Below are 21,148 nucleotides of genomic sequence, written 5' to 3' on the forward strand. Positions count from 1 at the left end.
GGCTGGCATGTGGTGCTGGGGGATTGAACCGTGGTCCCTGTGGTTTACTAAGCTTGTTCCAAGCAGGTGCTTTAGACCACTGAGCCATCTCACCAGCCCCTTTAATTTTATTTTGAAGAGAAAATGCAGAAGCAAAAATAAATATAAAACATGACAGAAACAGTAACATACAATAGTAGATATGTTGTAGATTTTCAAAATAGGAATTGCTAATTAACAATGATTGTTGCATTATCTATTTTTAAAAAATTTTATTTTATTTTATTTTGAAAAGTAAAAACAAAAGCAAGAACAAAAACCAGAAACAAAGACAGAAACAGGGTAACGCAACAATACATATGTTGCAGATTTTCAAAATAGGAATAGCTGGTCAACAATGGCTGCTATATTATCTATTTATATCGTCAAATATAGTTATGGAAGATGGGATATATGATTGAGTATTACTTCTTGCATTCAAGAAACCTTAAATTTTTGTTCTTGTCTCTCTTCTTTTACCTTTCTTTCTTTCTTTCTTTCTTTTTTTTTTTGGAACTGGGGATTGAACTCAGGCAATTGTGCTTGCCAGGGAAGCGCTTATTCCACTGAGCCATCTCTCCGGCTCCTTCTTTTATCTTTCTAAAAAAGTATTTTAAAGAGAGTATAGTAATAATTGATATGACATTAGAAATGGTCTATGTCTTGGAGATATCATAAGTCAAACACATTAATACACCTAAAGTGACAGACACCGTAGCTCAGCCTGACCTGCCCTGAATGTGCTCAGAACACTTAACTTAGACTAAACCACGGAGCACAGCTCACTGCACATACGCGCCCCTCAGCTCGCTGGCAGCTGCAGCTCACTGCCCCTGCCTGAGCGCGGTGAGAGCACAGCACTGCTCATCACCCTTCTGGGAAGAGAGCGACAGTCCAAGCGCGGGTTCCGTTGAATTCCAATCACTTTTGCTCCAATGTGAACTTCCATAAACAGAAAAAAAGGTGGGTCAATGTTTGCTAAATCAAGTATCTCTGTCTTTGACCACAAGAGGAGCAGCTCCTAAGGACGTATCGTTATGGATTCAAAACACAAAAAATAAAGAAAATGTTCAACAATTGAAAAATGATAGGAGAAAAATGATGGCGGCTCCGATGCCATAATGTGTCTCAGAGAAATCTCCTCTCGTTGCACGTCTCAGAACTTGTTTCTTTGGTATCTTAAAGTTACCTAAGTACATGACGTGTGATTCATATGAAAGAAGAATGCACTGTTTATGAAACTGAAAAGTACAAATGCACATCAATTTATTTTTTCTTTATTTATGTGTTTCGTACAGGGTCTCACTATACAGATCAGACTTGTGTTGATCCTCCCTTTTGTAGCCTCCCCAGTGCTGGGAGCAAAGGCGTGCACCACCCTGCCTGTTCTTGTTGGCTCAGCGCACCCTGAGGACAGGGCCCACATGGCATGCAGGACCAGGGATCAAGCCCTGGTCCCTGAGCTTGCTGAAGCAGGATCTTAGTCCACTGAGTTATCTTGCAAGCTCCAATTAATTTTAATAATTGCTAAGAGGATCCATGAATCCTGGAGCTCAAGGTATAGCCTCGAGGCTTCTCTCCCTGCAGCCCTCTGCAAATCTGGAAGCCTGGTGTTTCCACCACCTCCCTCAGCTGTAAAGCTTGGAAAGGATAGAGCTCCAGTCCTAAACTTCATGTTCTTGTCAACTTGTGGGGAAGCTGTGCCTTCATTGTCTGTCTGACCCTCCTTACTGAACTTTCCCTTTCTATTACAGCACCTATATTTGGTCAAGCTTTTCCTTGGGTGGTTAAGTAGCCTTGTGCTGCTAATCCTGAGCGCAAGAAATACTTTGTCTTGGAGGAAACACTGCTCAGTCTTTCTTCTTACTAGCTCTGTGCTGATTTCTCACCTCTGTTTAGTGTCCGCTTCTACACACGTGCCTAGGGGTGGAGTGTGCTTTCTCCATAGTGGCCTATTGTGTAGATTCTTATTCTTAAAAAAGAGAAAAATTGATTTTTAAGTTTTATTTTTCTAATATATATTGTTTCAGTGATTTGTGTAAGGAAAGTCAGTGAAAGCCTATGGCTATGCAGAGAGCTTCAACTCTGGTCTGTTATAGTTCTCTCTCTCCCCTTCTTTTGACCCTACCTCACATCACTGTCTTTATCTAAGAATGTTATGGCTTGTGTCTGGTTTTCCCCCGCAAAGCCCCATGTAGTCATGGGGCAGACTTCCAGAGTTTGTGATTAATTTGTGATCCAGTGCTGGGATTATGGGTGTGAGTGCTACCCCTGGCCTGGGGCTGACAACCTCAGTGCACCTTAAGGGAGACATTCTGGCTCTCTGTTGCTGTTGCTGCCGCTACCCTTCCCTTTGCTCTTTGCAGTTTAACTCCACCAAGAACTGCTGCCCTCTGCCGTGTGCCACTCTGCCTTGGACTGAAACCTCCACAAACTGTGAGTTAAATAAAACTTTCTTTCCTTGATTTTGGGTGTCAGGTATTTTGTCCCAGAAGCAAGTAAAGTAACTGAGACAAAAACTTTTTATACCCACCTGCACATGTGAAATATTATGCCATAGTTATGTGAAGACTCCATGAATAAAAATAAATACAGTTCATTTCAATCACAAAATTTTTCTTTACCTAAAGGCATTCATATGTATTAAGAATAGTCATTAAAATTATGTTCTGATGTACTTTTATTATTGCTTTAATTTGTTGTTCAGAGAAACAAGGCCCAAATCACTGAAATAACTCTTTCAAAATAAAAGTGTCTTCAGGTAATGAGACTTAATGCACGAGTATGTTTATCTGTTTCTTCTAATTGAAGCTAAATGAAAGCATATTTAGATAGCCAAATAAGAAGAGGTTTCAAAAATTTTAAGTATGCAGGGTAGTTTAGGTATTGATTAGTTTTTAAGAGCTATCGTTGGACTTAATTCAATTTGGTCAAAATTCTTCTTTCCTTTTCTTTTCCTTGCTTTGCTTTGCTTTGCTTTGCTTCGCTTTCCTTTCCTTTCCTTTCCTTTCCTTTCCTTTCCTTTCCTTTCCTTTCCTTTCCTTTCCTTTCCTTTCCTTTCCTTTCCCTTTCATTTGTTTTCTTTTTTTTCTTGGGTTGTATGCTTGTGTGTGGGGGGATATTGATGTTGGTGTTGGTGTTAGCGTTGGTAATAGAACCCATGGCCAGTGCACACAAAGCAAACTCTTTACCACTGAAGCAACCCACCGGCCCTTATCCCAGCCTTTATTCTCAACCTCACAAGTAATAATGAGCTTAGTTCTTCTGGGACTTCTGTTTCATACAAAGGTAGTGAGTGCATCAATATAGACAAGAACGTTCACTACTGCCTTATGCTCCTTCTTCCCCCCAGTTTCTTCTTCCTTCTACCTATTTTTGTGCATTTTTATGAATCCATGTAAATGCCTCTTGGAAACCAGTGGTGTCCCAGGTGTGATAATAGTTGCTGAAGACACAGGTCAGGTTAGACGGAGGCACAGATGGTCACAGCATATTAGTGCTTTTCAGCAGGAGGCTTGGTATCCATGCCATCTGCATCTCCTTGGTGAACAAGGCAAACAATACTGCTTCCTGCTTGCTGCCCCTCATTCAGGTTCTAGAGGACAGAGATCCACCCTGCTGGTACTTCCACGGCTGCTCAAAGACAAGGGAATACAGGAGGTGTGCCCTGACTCCTAAGGCTTTGGGGATGTGTGTTACTTCCATGCAACTTCCTGGCTACAGGACCCCCTCTCCATATCTCACGTTTGCAGGACAGACAGTGAATCGTGTTGTGAGATACAACATCAGCTAGCAAATGAGGAGCTGCAGAGACAGCTCTGTGGTGCAACTGCTTGCCAGGCAAGAGCAAGGCCCCATGTTCAATCTCTAGCAACACATGCTGCACCAGCCCCGCTCTGAGCCAGCCAGCAAGACCAGGTGTGGAGGTGCATGGCGCTGAGACAGAAGGGCCACTACAAGTCCAAGCTGAGGAGTGAGATCCTATGCCAAATCAATAAGTAAAAATCAAAAAAATAAAGGAAATGATTGTCCGTATGAAATCTATGCTGCAAATGAAGAAAAATAAAATGTATGTCAAAATGAAGATAGCAGAGATGGGTATTCCACTGCCATTTAAATATTGTAGGTGTGTGAATTCAACAAAATATTCCAATACAGTCCAGTAGTCCATAATAGTAGTGGGTTATCTGTAGGACTGGCAATGTCTGAATCTGATGACTTGAGCCTTTTATAGCTCAGCATATTAATATGGCCTTACTTTTATACCTCATTTTTATACTTTTCTGCTGGATGGTTAAGACCAAGATAAAGCAAGACCTATATAACAGGAAATGCAACTTTTGAATCTTCCCAGGTCAGTCAAATCCTCTCGGGATTTGCCCTGAAATACTGAACCTCAGTCTGTAGATCCTTTGTCAGTGTCAGCCATGTGAATGAGTCACGGCCATTGCTTGACCAATTTTCTCTCTGTGACAGGGTGAGAGAATGTTTTCTCTCCATAGGCATGTTCTATGTCATCAATCACTTTCTTCTGTGGCCCTATAATCTCCTTGATCAGAAAATTTGGGCCACAACTAAATTACATATTACGCTACAGGTTCTCCTATATTGTGAGTCCTCACCGATCTTGAAAGGTTAGGGCCAAAATCTTGGCTGTCTTTGCAGCCCTTCTTTTTCTCTAATTTTTGGTCTGCAAACTTAAGCTGTTAACCCTCCAGAAGAGAAGTTTGTTATAATTACATTACAACATAGGATACCCATCACCGACAAAACTAAACAAAAACAAGGGATACAAATGAAGGACCATTTTGTATCTATATATTCAGAATAGTCAAATAGATATACAGCTACTTTCTTTTAGTTCAAGGAATAGGAAGATTTGTACAGGATATCATGTCTGCATCTTACAGTATGAATAACTACTAAGAAGACAACGATATGCAATGTATTTATCATTGAAACTGTCCTACTAATTGATTTTGAAACTATTTCAATGCTATTATTTTTCAATTAAATTATTTTTAAAAATGAGGATGGCTTGATTTTGAAGAAAGTAATGGAAAAAATGATAATATGTAGGAAAAGACTTCATTTTAAATAGGCTAACTAGAGCCATTCTTGCTGAGAGAGTGAAATGAAGGGACGACTAGAAAGAGACCAGAGAGTGAGCCTGAACTGCACTACCTGGAGGGAGATTGGAGGGAGCAGTAAACCCAGGTCCAGCACAATCCTCCTAATGAGGTTGAGAAACAAAGTAATCCCAGCACTCAGGAGGCTGTTGCAGGAGGACTGTTGTAAGTTCAAGCCTGGCGTGGTCTATAAAGTGAGCTCAAGGCCAGCCTGAACTGCACGTGAGACCCTGTCTCAAAAAGAAAAAATAACAAACTAGCAAATAAAAAAAACCCAAGAAATTTGCCAATTGCTAAGTGGAGAATTACGGCAGGTTGGAGTCAACCCTCCCTTTCTGGATCTTGTAGCTTTACAATATCTATCAGATATATTAGTGGATCCTTGAGTAGCAATCTTAGATAAATGTCCCAAATTCACAAGGAGATTCTAGGCTGGAGATTACCACATACAAACAGCCTGCTACACTGTAGATTACTGGTGTACATAGTAGGTAGAGAGGTAAAAGAACAGAATCCTGGGCCTCTGCAATGCTGCCATCACATGTAAGAGGAAGAGGCTGTGAGGACTACTTGGGAGGTGGAGTTCAGAGGACCAAACAAAGAAAATGCATCCCAGCAGTGAAGTGAGCACAGCACACTGCACAGCAGGGAATCCACCGTCACCTTGTTGGGCACAGCAGAACGACCCAAGAAGAAGAAATTGGAAAAATGACCAGTGCTATTACCCACATGCAGATTCTTGATGACTTTAGTGATAGGCTTTGGAGCAATAGATGGCCAAAGTCTGGGTACGGAAGTGTGAAAAGAAAAGGAGAAGAGAGGAATTAGAGTCAGGATGACAAACATGGCCATGTGTCAACCGGGGCGAGACGGCGAATCCGACGAGACGCCATTGTGTCCCGGATCTGCCAAGGGTGCAGGAAGGTGACCCAGGAGGCTGTGAGCTTCTAGTATGCACCACCCATTCTACGCATGACCTCCAGCCACGTTAGTTATACCAGCTACAAGTACCGCGGCCTTTCCCTAGAATACTGCTTTATTTTGTTTTCATGTAAAGGAATTTCTTTTCTAGCACTGTTCCTTTAAGGAACATGTTAAGTCACTTCATGGAAAAACAAAGTGAACAGGGCACGGAGGACTATGAGGGCTTACGTAAATCTCTGTCCTTCCCCTTCTGCTCTCCTGCAAAGCTGACAGGAGAACAGATGATCTCCGTGAGCCCTTCCGGCCGACAGGAGAGTGATTTGGGAATTGAAACTTGACAGAGAAGAAAGGGTTTTTGTGCTGTGCTTGCTGCCTGGCAAGGTTAAACAGGGATCACTTCGTTCCATCACCCTGTACATGTTCAGAGAGCCACAGACTTGTTCTACTCTGGATTCCAAATAAAACAATGTCTTCTCTAAAAAGTACCCTTCTTCTAGTGTGTGGGGATGAAGAATGGATAATTTTCTGGCAATAACAAGATGCAATGGGTAGGCAAGGACTACTGGAAGAATGGATTGATGAGGGGCTGAGGAGGCAGCTCGGCGGTATAAGCGCCTGCTTAGGTGAGTGCAGGGACCCTGCTGGCTTCCCGATACCACATCCTATGCTGGTCCTGCAAACCCAGGTGCACCCTGCTGGCCACGGAAACCAGGCTTGGTGGCACATGCCTGTAATCCCAGCACTAGGGAGGCTGAGACAGGAGGATCACTGTGAGTCCTAGCTGTGTAGCAAGACCCTGTGCCAAATATACAAATAAATGAAAGAATTTTTTTAAAAAATGGATTAATGAGATGGAGCCTCATACGTCAGCCTGGGGCCTTCCTCAGGAGGTGCTCTGCATGTGTGGATGCAGGCCTTTCTCCCCAGGCCCAGATGTCCATGCAGTAAGAGTGAACCTTCCCTGGACTGTCTTTAGGGAGTTGTCATTTTACATAAGAAGCAAGTTCCACACTCTACAATCACATGGTCCTTGTATGCATCACTAAAATTCACTGTTAAGTTTGTTTCATTACTACTGAAAAATCCTTACTTTTTAAGCATATTCTAAGAATATGCAACGGAGCTCAGCAGCTCGAGCTGGACACACCCATTTCCCCCCACAGCGTCACTAAGGTGGTTAGCAGACCATTCCCACACAGCTGGACCGAAGCCTTTGGCCTTCCAGCCTCAGCTACTCTGTGAGTCAGCGCCAGGCTCAGCAGCACAGGGCCCTGGGTTACATTGTGACTCCTGGATTCTCTCTTGATCCGGTACAGGGAATGACCTGCTACAGAAATGAGCAAAAGCGCATCTAACCAAGTGCAGTTCCTTCTCCAGCAAGCCACAGGCTGCTCTATCATATTGCTGTCGAGTCACGGTCACACGAGAATCAGTTTTAATGTAGTACGTTTTTCTTTCAAAAGCCAGTGGAGGAATAAACCAAAAGGTGTGATGAAGGGTGTCAAAAGGAAGTTGGCCTTTTTCTAGCCTCTTCTGAAAGCCCAGGAGGAGCTGAAAACAAACCAGCTCCTGCACCGCCAGGCTCCTTAAAGTGGTTCTGCTGTGCTTCTTTTGTCGTTTGTCTTTTCTTTTGCACAGAAATTCTGATTATGTACATTATCAAATCCAGCTGATTGTGTCCTTCCTGCAGATTTGAAGCAGATAACCAATATAAATTCTCAAGTGTTGTTCTTGCAAGGCGATGCAAAAGAAAACTTTTGTCATTTTAATTTCAAAATGAAACAAAACAAACAAAGCACCAGCTTTGTAAAGAGTGAATACTGAATCCTTAAGCAAAAATAAACCTCCCACATCTCACTTTCTTGGAGTGAATACAGAGGAGACAAATAAATGAGATAATGAAGGTAAAAAAAATCCCTGACACCAACAGCTTGCTGTGAGACAGTTAGTTATAGTCACTACTACTATCAGCATCATTATTGTGTATTCCTTCTCTGTATTGTTCGACCTTAAAAAAGGAGTGAGAGATCAACCCATTTTTTTTAAATACCTGAATTCTAAGGGTAAGGCAATGAAACTAAATGCAAATCATCTGTCTGTACTTTACCTGTCAGAAGTGAGGCAAGCATGGCTTAATAAGCACTGGAAAAATAAGATACTGACAAATGCTTCAGTCTCAATTCTTGTGTCATTGAATTTTATGAGGGAATCTGTTGGAGCATTTAGTTGGTCTGGCATGGACAATCTGAAGTATTCATGTGTAGACTATTAATGAATCTGTTTTCCACATAGATATCTGTAGCAGCAACTTAGAGCATTAACTTTTAAGACTTATTTGCTAAGTTATGAAAGTCAGTGATTATCAATTCCATACTCCTACTTTAAAAAAAATTGTATGAACAAAGGCAACCAAACCAAAAGAAACATCAAGAACCTCACTTCTCAGAAATAATAATATACACCATTACCTCGAGACTAAGGCAGAGTAGGTTACAAGAAAAACGAATTATGGATTTTCTTTAAACAATTGGACCATGTTTTCCATTTTTGAATGAAAACTATCATTTCTCAATTCTAATTTAATAAATGTTTGTTAATGTACTTAGATAATACTTTAAGAAGTTATTATGAAGAAAAAGTACATTTTAAAAATCTTCTAATTTCTAATATCAATTTGGACCTATCTCCGCACAGCTATACCTCGTTTTTGCATGTGCAGTGCCCAGCGTTGCGTATTATGAACAACTGATACCTCTCTTACTGCTTTCACTTTGGGAGTTTCTACAGCACGTCGCTGGCTGCGTTCCCACTTTCCTAGAGATGATGTCGCCCTTCGAGGGGGCACAGCGCGGTCATTCCGCTCAGCTCGGGCATCCTGTGAGCTGTTACACGGCCTTCGCCTACATGTCTCAACACAGAAACAACAAAATCATCTTATCTGTCTCCTAAGTTCTGGGCAGAATACAGTAGACCTGCAAAAGGGAAAATAAATTCGTCAGTCGAAAAGATCATCCATTAGGCCTGGCGAAGGCGCTGTTGTTTTCAGCTTCCCTCGTGCTGGGAGGCTCTGACCCCTTCAGGCCTCTCAGAAGCAGCACGGGCTCTTTAGGGGTTGAGTACTTCACAGCTATTTCATTGTCATTCTCCTCCCAACCAAAGCTGTGACGGACGACATCAGCTAACTCCTCAGCTTGGAACATCCATAAGCAGATCTGTGACATATTTAAAAGTGAGGTGCAGTGATAGAGAATATTAATTCATAAAACATATATTGATGTGCATCCATCATTTTAAGTGGCAGACGAAATTTTTTGTTGATATGCGTGGGAGTGCTGGACTACTGTGCAGCTTCCACCGGGCCTCTGCAATTTATCCACCCAGCCTTTCAAACTAGCTCTGGCAATTGTGGGCTGACGGAAACCACTTTAAACTTGAATGATGTGCTGTTCGCTGACACTTGGTGTGATGTCTGCATCCCTTTTACGTGTTTATTATTTGGATCATTATTACATTATTTACTACACAAAGATATCTTATGGAAAGTTTACCCTGCAACGGATTTCTGCTTTTCCTTTTGATACTGAGCAAGAAAACAGACCAAGAATAAAATTTTCAACAGGAACACATGTACACGTCTCTTGAACACAACGCAGTGAGAAGCAGTGTGGACTACTGCAACATGAAGAAAGTCAACAGGAATGCTAATAAGACAAATAGGAGGAGTGCCGTTCTGAAAACATTTATTAATGTTTCTTAATAAAGTAACATATTAATTAAAGGCGATAGTTTAGATTCCAGAAAATCAGGAATCCCAGACTTGGTTCTACCTTTGTTCTGCCATTGGGTCAATTTCAATCAGTCGATTTAACGACATGACACTTGGAATCCTTACGTCTTAAATTTGAGGGAAGATGATAGAGAGAGAGAGAGAGAGAGGCAGACAGACAGACAGAGAGATAGAAACAGAGACAGAGGCAGAGACAGAGGCAGAGACAGAGGCAGAGACAGAGACAGAGACAGAGGAGACAGGCAGAGGGGTCCTACCATTGTCAAAGTACTATTTATATTCTTACAATGGAGAGAGGACAGCGTATGACTTTCTAACTTCTATAAAGTAGGTAACCATGTAAAGGGATAGAAAAGGAGGTAAAGATTTTAGAGCCTTACTATGGACAAGGCTGTGGAGGGGTGCTTTACAGAGTTAAAATCCATCCTGCCAAAATAATCATGTCCAGAATCAGCATGTACATTTAATAGGGAACTTGTTGCTAATATGTAGGACTTTGTCAAAATTTTGGACACTGTGTTATAAAAGACAAAAGAGTTGGAATAATAGACTTACAGAAACTTGAGACGACAGAAGAGGCCAATTAACTTCTTTTCACAAGACAGGTTTCCATGACCCTCTGGAAGTGCAGGGTTACAAGCACCAGAACTTTCCAAAATCCCTTACCAAAGGTTGGAAATGTGTTATGGTAATAAGGACCAGGGAGGGTATTCTCATTCTAAAAATTCTCTCCTTGTTCAGCTCTGAATTTTGAATGCTTCCTTGGAGCTGAAAAATCCCTGTGCAATCATGGTATGTTCTACCTCCTGAAACTTCTTGGAACTACTCTAACCAGAGTCAGTTAAAAATTGAATGCTAGTTCTCAAACTTCCTGCATCTCTGTATCCCCCATTGTGCCTTGGTTCTTAGACTAATTTGATCCTGTCTTTTATGTTGGCCTCATCACAGACCCACTTGCCTTTTGCTGCCGAGTTTGCTGCCACTCAGTGCTTTGGGAGAATCTCTGCTCACCTCTGGGCTCGGGTTGATTAGACTCTGTGCCAGTTTCTCAATATGGAGGCTTACATACCATTCTTAGAACACAATTACATGATATGGTCCTTAAAATATTAAATACTTGAAGCTGCAAAATACTCCATTGTCCAATAACTTTTGTTGAGTACTGAGCATTTTTATAAAATAGAGTCAAATTTATGCTCTAAAGCTAAATTTAAAATACACCTTAATGTCAAATGAAATTTATGCAGTAATAAAAATTTTGAAGAAAAATTAGCTCCTACTTGCTACATGGGCTACCTACGGTGTGTAGAGATTATTTACTCTAGTTGAAACAAAAATAGCATAATTATTTACAGCAAAGATTTTCAACAACTTTAAGATCTTTCTTCAAGATTTTTGAAGTGATCTATGAGAACAAAAGTAAATGTGCCCCAAAATTTAAGTTTAGAAGATTACTTCTCAGAATTGAGCACAACAGCATGTATTGATCCTGTAGTTTGGAATTTAAGGATATGCTGAAGTAGAATGAAGAAACAGACAATGGATTTGGCATGATGAACCTTCATGGCCAGACGAAACGTTCAGTGATGATCCTCTCAGCCTGATCAAACAGACTCAAAATACGGGGGCGGAGGTTAAAGTAAGTGCACACAGGTGAGTTGTTGGGGTTGCACACCTGCCTGCTCGTCTCCAGCACTGGTATGTAATAAGATACTAATGGAGACACACTGGCTTAAACATTCTGTGGAACTAATTGAGAATACTATCTACATCTTGTCCTATAGACCAAGTTTTGTTCCCTCTTTTTTTGTTGTTTGTTTGTGGTTTTTTCTTTTTCTTTCTTTTTTTCTCTTTCTTTCTTTCTTTCTTTCTTTCTTTCTTTCTTTCTTTCTTTCTTTCTTTCTTTCTTTCTTTCTTTCTTTCCTTCTTTCTTTTTTGTACCAGGGCTCAAACTCGGGAGCTTGCACTTGACGGGCAGGTGCTTGTACCACTGAGTTATCTTCCCAGCTGCCAACCTTTGCTCTACTTTCTCTTATCTCTCCCATTGTGTGCATGAGTAATATATCCAACAAACCCATGTATTTGTTGCTTAAGCTAGCCAAGCTTCTGCAACCATAAACCTTGGGCAATTGAAAGGCTTTGCATGCCAAACTGAGCAGATTTGCATTCAAGAAAATTTTGCACTTGGGCCCTTGAGCTGAGGTAAACAGTGACTGAGGCATGTCTATGCCCTACGCATGCATACCACTGTGTTTGGGAAAAGTGGGAGTAAGTTAATGTCATCAGAATGACTCACACTAAATAAGGTATATTAGATTTTAAACTGAAAACATGCTTATGGTTTATCATTGTCTATATGTAGTTCCAGGGATGGTACACAGTGCTATCTATTCACATTTAGGAAGGCACTTAAGGAATGTTGAGAGACATGGATCCGTGAGGTTATAGACAATTTGACTCATTACTGATACAGGATTTATGAACCAATGTCGTGAAGTGTCAGACATCACAGTGATGATATCCTTACGATTTTCATAACTTAGGCTTCTTGTTCCATTTAAGAAATGGTTTGTACATTAGTGTGTGTGTGTGTGTGCGTGTGTGTGTTTGCATTTGCAGGCAGGTGCATGTGTGTCTACAGACAATGTTGTGATGTAGAAAAATATAAAGAGAAAGCAGTTCTCAAATCCCTATGAATAGTAACAAGTAAGCAATTTTATTCTTAGAAATCAAGGTAAGACAATGAAATCTGGTAAACTTCCTCTCAAGAATGAACTTCCAATGATACTTTCCATGATTATATTAGAAAATCTTTGTATGTTGTAGGAAATGCATTCTTCAAATTTTCAACATTATGGAGATGTTCCCAGCATGCCTATCATGGTTGCCTTTTTCCCCTTTGCAACTAACAAAGAATGATGAGTTAAAGTCAAACATTTCTTCTTGAGCATTTAAAAGCTTATGGGCCATGGTCACGCACTGAGTATGACTCTTCTTGAGGGAATCCATATGCAAGCAGACATTCCTGGGAGTTGCATCATTGTGTGTGACAGCCATAAGAAATCAAGAACAGGGGCCGGAGAGATAGCTCAGCTGACTACAGCGCCTCTTAGGCAAGTGCAGGGACCTCAGTTCAATTCCTGGCACAAAGTGACATGCCAGCCCTGCCCCCACGGTGGGCTGAGGCAGCCAGAGTCCAGGCATAGTGTCACATACCTGTAACCCCAGTACTGGGGAGGCTGAAACAGGAGGATCACTATGAGCCTGAGCTGTGTAGTGAGCCCTGCAACAACCAAATACACTAAAAAAAGAAACATAATAGAAATCAAGAACAGTAAGTAAAACACCACGTATCTAAAATATACCTCTCTGTTCCCAATAATCTAGCAAAGAAAAAGAGACAGCAGAGGTGGACAGGAAATAGAAAATCCAGATAAATATTAGCTCAAGGAATATTGATTGGGTCTCGCACATACTGTGAACTAGCGCCATCTGCGTGAACTTCTTTCCCACATGTACAGCAAGGCAGCTGTTGAAAGCATTGCTGGTCATATAGTGGCACAAAGTGAGCTACTGGGCACAGCTCATGCAGCCAAGCCAACCTCCCACTTCATTGGGATTACTGTGTTTGGGACAAAAAGGCTCGGTGCTGTGGCAGAGCTCCTTGCTGCACACAGCACTGCTTGTCCAGCTGTGTTGCTGGGCAATCCCTGTTAGTTTCAACAAACTTTTTGTCTCAGATGACATCTCCATATTTCTCCATCTCTCCACTCTGTACTTACTGCTGCAGCAGGTACAGTAACAGGGACAGGACTAGGAGGAAAAGTCCCCACATTTATTTATTTGCATTTATAAAAACTAAGGTGCAATTGGCATTCAAATGAAACAGAATGATCAATAAAAATCAGTCTTTCCCACACTCACTGCTTCCACATCTCTGACACACCTATCTAAAGCAAATGCAGTCATATATCTGCTATTTATTTATTCTTTTTTTTTTTTTTTTTTTTTGCCTCCTCTGCTATTCCTGTGGTAATTTAGGAGAGCGATCTAGGCCACTGTCTCTACATCTTAATCATGATTCTTTCATTCTGGAAGTCAGTCATCAAAAATGTCAGTATGTTAACTCTTCTTGGCAAATAACGGTTTGTAATTCACCTGAACCCCGATCCCAGTGCCCCAGCATTTGGGGCTGCATGCTCCTGTCCCCAGCATTTGAGGCTGCATGCTCCTGTTTCGCCTGCAGTCCGGGACAGCACTGCAGACGCTGCCGGCCAACCCACACACTCTGGGCTAAGAAGGTTAGCATTTAAGAAAGCTTGGCCCTGGGCCTGAGCCAGAACACACTGAAATGAATTCAAGTCCACACCATGAGCACATCAACTGCAGCACTGGAGCCACTTACACCACTTCACTCTCACTCCCCATGTCATCTTTATTCACTGTTGGGTGATACTTCCATTTATTTCACTAAGTAAATCCAAAGCAGGTCCACTTCCTCCAGGAAGCCTCATTTAGTGAGTCAGATGTACCATACACTTTCTTCTCTCTGCCCTTATAGGAAAGACAATCAAGTCTTTATAATCAAAACTACTCTTAAACCTATATGATATATAAACTGCAAATGATGCAAGAGTATGTAGATTGGACTCATAGTGATCCTCCTGTTTTCAGCCTCCCAAGTACTGGGATTACAGGCGCTCACCACCACACCCAGTCTTGGTTGCCATCACAGTGCACCCCAAGGGCGGGGCCAGCACAGCCTGGGGATTGAACCCCGGCCACTGCACTCTGCCTAAGCAGGCACTTTAGTCCGCTTATCTATCAGGCTGGACTCCTTTACTCTTGAAAGTAAACTCTGAGCTGTACACCTGCAGCCCATTTCCTGAGGACACAGGCATAGAGGTTTTACATTTTCTCCTGGGCACTTGGGCAAATGGAATTGAAACCAGAGAACAAAGTAACTTACATTTCAAGTCAACATTTGACACTTTCAATAACCTTTCTTGGTACTAAATTAACTTCAGTAGTGTTTTCCCATTCCACCACATGAAATTTCTTGAAAAAAATTGATTTCTGACAGCATTGTTTATATCTTTCACCTTCTCATATGAACCTTCAGTCATTGTTTTAAGGGTACTGTGTCGCATACAGTGATTAAGACAAAACAGAAACAAAGCTCAAGAAATACCTATGGAATCATTATTTAAACACATCGAGAAGTGCTTGCATGGTTGACTTACAAGATAAAGGTTGTGAAGTTTCATACTAAAATGGCTGAGCAACATTCAATTTTTAATAAATACTTTATCAGGATAAAAATATGAATGATTTTTTATCTTTGATTTTTATGTACTTCTTGAATTTATCTGAGAGTATATTGATGACCATTAACCTGGAAATAATGTTTATGATACATAGCTAGCACATAGAAACTTCTAGAATCTGTTCTCAGAATTTTATTCCGAGTATGTTGTTTTCTCTGTAATTTCTAATCTTTGAAGAGATTTTTGATAGATTGTTTTGTTTTGTTGTGCATTTGGCTTAGCTTGTAAAGACAGAAACATAGTATTTTTAATAAAAAAAATATGTTCCAAAACTGCTATCAATACTCATTTGGGCCTTAAGAAGATCTTGCATACGTTTGGGATCTAAAAACAGAAGGAAAGGAACTACTTTTACAACATAAGTATGCAGGAGACCATGTCTCTTTTAGCAGAGAAAACTGTGATTAGTGGAGTGTATACAATTATAAAGTCAACTGTTAAATCAAATCTCATCCCAGTCACCTTAGCATGTTATTTTTAATGGGCAATACATTCCTCATGAAGCCCTGTTCTCTGCTAACAATATTGAGTTTAAACATCAAAATTCAAAAGGGGTCTATAAAATGTGGAATTCCATCAAGAAAATGTAGAGTGGGCTGCAATGTGTAGATTAATAGGCAGCTGTCAAGTATTTTAATGCATGCGTCAATCATTGAAGCACATGTGATGATTAGTAAAGTGTTTGGCCTGAGCAGGAAAAGATATAAAATAAATTAAAGTCATGACACCTTCTGAATTAATAAAGCATTTGCTTACACTACATTGATAAATCACACACAGAGATTAAAAAACCCCACAACCTGGTACATTTCCCCCCAGGCATGCTGAGAACTCATGCTGGCCTCTTCCTAGGGCATCCTCCTAATTGAGGATCTCTATGAAAACGCAACAGTTACATCTCTGCAAAATCTCAGGATATGAGCATTCAACCGGATTTCAGCCTTGAATATAAACTAAGGTCTATAACTCACATCACTCATATTTCTTTTAAGTTCCAAATATGAGATTCCTTTTTTCTAAACCTGTTCAGAAATACTCTCATCCAAAAAGTAATTTTCAATATTTTCTTTGAAGCATGTCACTGGAAACATAGAAGCTGAAAAATACACACTGGAACAGAAATGATGGAAAAATAAATCCACTTTCACTTTGGTTATTGGTATATATCATGGGAGCTGGTGAGGGTGAACTAGCCAATGCTTATCCAGGCAGATTAATCAGAGTGGAAAAGATTACTAAACTTAAGGGGTCACAGTGATTCCCTTGCTTGTCAGTGGCAGGCTTGGCAAGTGAAGTTGTACTGATAATTTTATTTTCATTAATATTCAGGGCCAATTTTACCCAGTAGAGATACTCATAATTTGAAGGATGAAAGAAAAATCTTTGGAGGTAGACATTTCCAGGAATAATGGCACATTATTTTCTTGAGGAATCACATTTTGTTCACAACTTGCTTTTCAGGGTTTGTCATCATATTCAAGGGTTCATTCAAAGCAGACCAAAAACGGAAGACTGTATCAATTTTCAATTAATTGTAAGAACACATGAATATTGCCATTCACCACTGGAGACTTGACAATTGTAAATCAGCTTCGACTGCACCATGATAAAGAATGATAGCTGGAGGTTGGAGTAAGTGATGTGGCATCTTCAATTAGCCAGAGTGGCAGGCGAACATCAGGGACGTTTTCCAGTGTAAGAAATTCACCTTGAACAGAGAAGATGAAGACGCTCCTGGGTAAGGAACGTGGACGAATAAAGTGTCCTTACTCAGAATGGAGGCTAATCCATTTAGGCAGGGAGAGCACTTGGCGAGACAACTGGATGACAGCTGCCAGAGCATTTATTTTCAACTTCTAGGAGCTTGGTGAACCTCTGTCCATGAATGAAAAGATAAAAGTCTATCAGAAAGTAAATTTTCTTCCTTCTGAATCAGATTGCAAAAAATAAAATTACTCCTGCCTTCCACCAATAAGGTTATTCAGATATTGAGTAGCAGCTTTGCAGAGTGAAAGAATGGTTTTAACCAGGGAAGTCGGTATTCCCAAGAAATTAGCAGAATTCCTTGAAAAGAAAGGCAATTCATTGGAATTCGTTCCATTGCCGTGGGAGTCCACATGACTCCTAACACTACTGCACTGCACAGCACACTCCAGGACATTGCTTGTCCCTCACCAAAAAGCAGTAAGGAACATGTTTACTTAGCTTGCTTTCTATCTCCTTATCTGGATAATGGGATGTGTGAAACATATTTTAGTTTTCAAATGGTTTGGGAGGAACAAACTTCTGGATATTAAGATTAAGAATAGCTATTATATCCTTCATATCAAATGAAAATGCTGCATTTTACACGTGTGGATATGCACATACAGTTTTTATTGAAAAAGGAATAAATGGCCACTTTAGAAATTGTCAGTAAATGTGAGAAAGAAAATCTAAACAAAATTCTTTCTTTTTTAGCCTACGTTATCAATTTCTTCTGATTTCTAAGATTCACATTTTAGGTTAAAACTATACTGTTTCTATACATTCATAATTCTTTTTTAAATTTTTTTAATTTTTATTTTTATTTATTTATTTTTTTTGGTGGAACCGGGAATTGAACTCAGGCCCTCGCACTTGCCAGGGAAGTGCTTATTCCACTGAGCCATCTTCCCAGCCCCCTACATTCATAATTCTATACATTTATAACACATTGCATTATTATTTTAAATCATACATTGAGCATCTTTCCTATAATTAAGCACCACTGAAAATGTAAATTTAAAAATCATACAGTAGTTTATCATAGGTTCATGCTGTAATTCAATCAATAATTATTGTTATATTCCTAACCTTCTAACCACAGCATAATCCAAATTGTATTTCAAAATGTATTTTTAAGTTTAACAAATTAAAATGTTTGAATATTTTACATCAAATTTAGAAGTATTCATCACTATATTTTGCTGATGAAAAAATTTGAGAGAGTTAGATAATAAATTGTATTCTTTTTAAAGTAATAACTTAAGAATTGAGTGATGATAAGCATTGAATGTATAACTGCTAATCAAGTGGTATTGTTGATGTAATGAAGGTATATTAAAATCAATAATGTACCAATTTTGTTTATGGATAATATAATTGCAATCACCTTAGTTGACACTTTTCAAAGTAACTATGAATTTTTCTTATGTATTTAAGTCTACATCCTTTCTACATAATCAAATTTAAAGATAAGAGCTGGTATTTATTTTTGAAAATTATTTAATTAATACTACTTCATGGGGCCAGGGAGATGGCTCAGTGGAATAAGTGCTTGCCTAGCAAGCACAAGGGCCTAGGTTCAATCCCCAGTTCCAAAAGTAATATGCTACTTCACAGTAAATTTCCATGACATAATATCTAGCTCATTCTTGTATATTTTCAGTCTTATACTATATATACAAACAATAACATTTCAATATTTTCTTATTTCTTTTTTTGTATTTTATGGAAGAGTCTACAGGGTGTTCAGGGTCTCACTACTAGATCGGACTCCTAGTGATCCTCCTGTTTACAGTCTCCCAAGCGCTGGGATTACAGGCCCCTGAGGTTTGAACTCCTGGCCTCTGTACCATTTATTTTTTGAGCAACTGTTAAATTACCATAATACATGGTACTTCAAAGCACATGACACATTCTTTGCATAAATATATTGTTTCTTTTTTAAAAAACATTTATTTATTTATTTAGTGTGTGTGTGTGTGTGTGTGTGTGTGGCCAGCTCAGCCCACCAGGGGGCGGGCTGGCTGGCATGTGGTGCTGGGGGATTGAACCGCGGTCCCTGTGCTTCGCTAAGCTTGTTCCAAGTAGGTGCCTTAGACCACTGAGCCATCTCGCCAGCTCCAATATATTGTGTCTTGAAAGATTTTTTTTCATTTCCAGGGATCAAACTTGGGACTTTATGCTTAGCATGGGAGCTCAGAAGCCACTAAACTGTGCCCAACGCTCCAATATATTGTTTGTTACAGGGTCAAAATACTGAGAAAAGCAAAAACAAAGATAGAAACAGGGCAACATACAACAATACATATGGTACAGAATTTCAAGAAAAGAATGGAAAATTAAATAGCTGTTATATTAATATTTTAATGCCAAATCTGTTGCTCAGATTACCATATTTAAATGAGAGAAAGAAGAAAAAATAGAGGAAAGAGGGAAAACACGCAAGTATATGTACAAAATAGCTGAGATGGTTGCACTACTAATTTCCATCCTTTTTTTTGAGAGTAACAATCAATGTTTAAATTTTTTTACTTTGACTAACTCGCTATGCTAGTATCTGTAATCTGAGCAACTACAAAGAAGACGCAATGTGAAATACAAAAACCACAGTGGAATACTTTTCATCTTGTTCTTCTAAATGTACTCCTAAGGGAAACAAATCAGACCTACCCATGCAAGGGTCATATTGTCTCCTTTGTATGAGAGCCTGAAAGAGGAAAATGGAATCTGAAGGGCACAGTAGATACTGGGGAAAAGGGATGAACTGATTCAAAAGGAAGGATTTACTGAGTTGAGGAGAAGGACAGGAGGAGGAGTGCGGGAAAGTGATTTACGTATGGATGCAAGCAGGATGCTTTGGACAACTGTACCGTGGATTTCTGCTGGTCTATAGAGAGAAGTAGTTAATGCTTTAATTTGTTTTGTATATATATATATATATATATATATATATATATTTGTAGGTATATATATCTGGTAATATAAATAACTGGGTGGAAGACAACACTGTATTACAACAAATACTGAGGAATTCATATTACGTTAAGTGAAATTTTGCATCACTAGTAAATTTTTCTGTTTTAATACTAACTTGTACTGTCTTTAAAAAATAAAAAAATTAAAAATGTGTACCATTTTTAATGTCTTATCAATTATTATTATGCTTTCTTTAAAATAAATTGAGACTTCCGGTGCCTATTCCATTTCTGTCCCGCTGTTCGTAAGGAAGGCGGTGTGAGCCGGGGCCGGTTTGGAGCGCTGTGTATATCATGGTTGGAGTTCAGGGTGCCGCAGAGCTCAGGGCAGACCAGACACAAGGGTTATTTGAAGCAAATCATCTTATATTTCGTGGCTGCATATGGTTTCTGTGACTCAAACACGGATATCAGACCAAATCATACAATTTATATCAACAATAGGAATGACAAAATTGAAAAAGAAGAATTAAAGCGATCCCTTTACGCGCTGTTTTCTCCATTTGGACATGTGATAGATATTGTGACTTTGAGGATTATGAAGATGTTATTTAAAGAACTGAGCTCATCCACAAATACTTGAAGACAGTTGCAAGGATTCTCATTTTAAGGTAAACCAATGAAAATAAACCAGAAAAGAAAAAAGCCAAAACTGTGGAGCAGACTGCAATGACTGCAAACAAAAAGTCTGGCCAGGGAACACCAACAGCTAATACCCCAGGAAATGCAGCACCAAATCCTCAGGTCCCTGTTTACCCTCCAAATTATATTTTATTCCTTAAGAATTTACCGGAAGAGACCAGTGAGATGATGATGTTGTCCTTGCTGTTTAATCAATCCCCTGGTTTTAAGGAAGTATGTCTTGTACCTGGAAGACATGACATTACTTTTGCAGAGTTTGAAACTAATGGGCAGGCTGGAGCTGCCAGGGACGCATTACGAGGGATTAAGATTACGCCAGCCCATGCAATGCAGATCACCTGCGCCAAGAAATAACCTCAGGATACGCATCTTCAAGGGACGTGGTGCTATTTCTGCTTTTGTTTTGACAACGTGTGCTCAGGCCATTTTAATGGTTGAGATAGAGGTGAAGCAAAAGCGAAATTTTTGTGAACATCTTAAATCATCTATTCTTGCTTTAGCCTCACTGAACTGTGTAATATGAAGGCCTTAATTTTGTACAATAAACTTTTATTTGTATTCTGAAAATAAATGAATGAATACAATTGAAAAACAAAAACT

General features: G+C 39.7%; 1 pseudogene; it reads left to right on the forward strand.

Annotated features, from left to right (window-relative positions):
• Positions 1 to 5,991: 5,991 nt before the first annotated feature.
• LOC111815298 lies at positions 5,992 to 20,902 on the forward strand (annotated as a pseudogene).
• Positions 20,903 to 21,148: the final 246 nt, after the last annotated feature.

Source organism: Octodon degus, unplaced genomic scaffold, assembly GCF_000260255.1.
Source record: "Octodon degus isolate 3935 unplaced genomic scaffold, OctDeg1.0 scaffold00014, whole genome shotgun sequence".
Taxonomy (NCBI): Eukaryota; Metazoa; Chordata; class Mammalia; order Rodentia; family Octodontidae; genus Octodon; species Octodon degus.